The following is a 2,332-nucleotide window of genomic DNA, read 5'->3' on the forward strand; positions in this document are numbered from 1 at the left end:
AGACAAGACAAAAAAAAGTCCAAGACAAGGTTAAGACAAGAAAAACAAGACAAGACAAGACCAAGACAAGACAAGATAAGAAAAGACAAGACAAGAAAAGACCAAAACAAGACAAGAAAAGGCAAGACCAAGACAAGACTACACAAGACAAGAAAAGAGAAGACAAGACCAAGACAAGACGAATACAAGACCACGACAGGACCAAGACAAGAAAAGACAGAGTCAAGACACCCCAAGACAAGACCAAGACAAGAACAAGACAAGAACAAGAGAAGACAAGACAAGACACAGACAAGTCCAAGACAAGACCATGACAAGACAAAACCAAGAGAAGACAAGAAAAGACCAAGACAAGACAAATCAAGACAAGACCAAGACAAGACCAAAACAAGACCATCAAAAGACCAAGACAAGACAAGGCAAGACAAGACATGACAAGACAAGACAAGACCAAGAAAAGGCAAGACATGACCAAGAAAAAACAAGACAAGAGAAGACCAAGACAAGACAAGAAAAGACATGACCAAGATGAGAAAAGAATAGACAAGACTAGAAAAGACAAGACAAGACAAGAAAAGACAAGACCAAGACAAGACCAAGACAAGACCAAGACAAGATCAGAAAGACAAGACAAGAAAAGACAAAGACAAGACAAAGACAAGATCAAGACCTGACTGAGACAAGACAAGACAAGACAAGAAAAGACCAAGACAAGACAAAACCAGACAAGACAAGACAAGGCAAGACAAGACACGACCAAGACAAGACCAAGTCAAGACAAAGAGAAGACTAGACAAGACAAGACCAAGACAACACCAAGACAAGACAAAAAAAGTCCAAGACGAGATTAAGACAAGAAAAAGACGAGACAAGACAAGACCAAGGCAAGACCAAGACAAGACAAAACCAAGAGAGGCAAGACAAGACAAGAAGAAGACAAGTCCTATAAAAGACAAGAAAAAACAAGACCAAGTCAAGACAAGACATGACCAAGACAAGACAAGACAAGACCAAGACAAGAACAAGATAAGACAATACAATACAAGACAAGAGAAGACAAGACAAGACCAAGACAAGACCATGACAAGACCAAGATAAGACCAAAACAGGTCCAAGACAAGACCAAGACAAGAAAAGACAAGACAAGACAAGACCAAGACAAGACAAGACCAGACAAGAAAAGGCAAGACAAGACACAACCAAGACAAGACCAAGTGAAGACCAAGAGAAGACAAGAAAAGACAAGACGAAGACAAGACCAAGACAAGACAAGACAAGACAAGACAAGACCAAGACAGGACAAGACAAGACAAGACAAAATAAGACACGACAAAGACAAGACCAAAACAAGGACAAGACAAGACCAGGACAAGACAAGACCAAGAGAAGACAACACAAGACAAGACCAAGACAAAACCAATACAAGACTAGACAAGACCAAGACAAGACAAGACAAGACCAAGACATGACCAAGGCAAGACCAAGAGAAAACCAAGAAAAGAAAAGACAAGACAAGACAAGACAAGACAAAAAAAAGTCCAAGAAAAGATTAAGACAAGAAAAACAAGACAAGACAAGACCAAGACAAGACAAGAGAAGAAAAGACAAGACAAGAAAAGACAAGACCACAAGAAATCAAGACAACACCAAGACAAGACAGGGGCAAGACCAAGCAAAGACAAGACCAAAACAAGTTCAAGACAAGACCAGGACAAGACCAAGACAAGAAAAAACCAAGAAAAGACAAGAAAAGACAAGAACAAGACAAGTCCTATAAAAGACAAGACAAGACAAGACCAAGTCAAGACAAGACAAGGCCGAGACAAGACAAGACCAAGACAAGAACAAGACAAGACAATACAAGACAAGACAAGAAAAGACAAGACAAGACCAAGACAAGACCAAGACAAGACCAAAACAAGACCACAACAAGAGCAAGACAAGAAAAGACAAGACAAGACCAAGACAAGACAAGACCAGACAAGAAAAGGCAAGACAAGACACGACCAAGAAAAGACCAAGTCAAGACCAAGAGAAGACAAGACAAGACCAAGACAAGACAAGACAAAAAAAGTCCAAAACAAGATTAAGACAAGACAAGACAAGAGCAAGACAGGACAAGACAAGACAAGACAAGATAAGACACGAAAAAGACAAGACCAAAACAAGGACAAGACAAGACCAGGACAAGAGAAGACCAATATAAGACAACACAAGACAAGACAAGACCAAGACAAGACCAATACAAGACTAGACAAGACCAAGACAAGAGAAGACAAGACAAGACCAAGACATGACCAAGACAAGACCAAGACAAAACCAAGAAAAGAAA

The sequence above is a fragment of the Apodemus sylvaticus genome, unplaced genomic scaffold, assembly GCF_947179515.1.
Source record: "Apodemus sylvaticus unplaced genomic scaffold, mApoSyl1.1 scaffold_74, whole genome shotgun sequence".
Classification (NCBI taxonomy): domain Eukaryota; kingdom Metazoa; phylum Chordata; class Mammalia; order Rodentia; family Muridae; genus Apodemus; species Apodemus sylvaticus.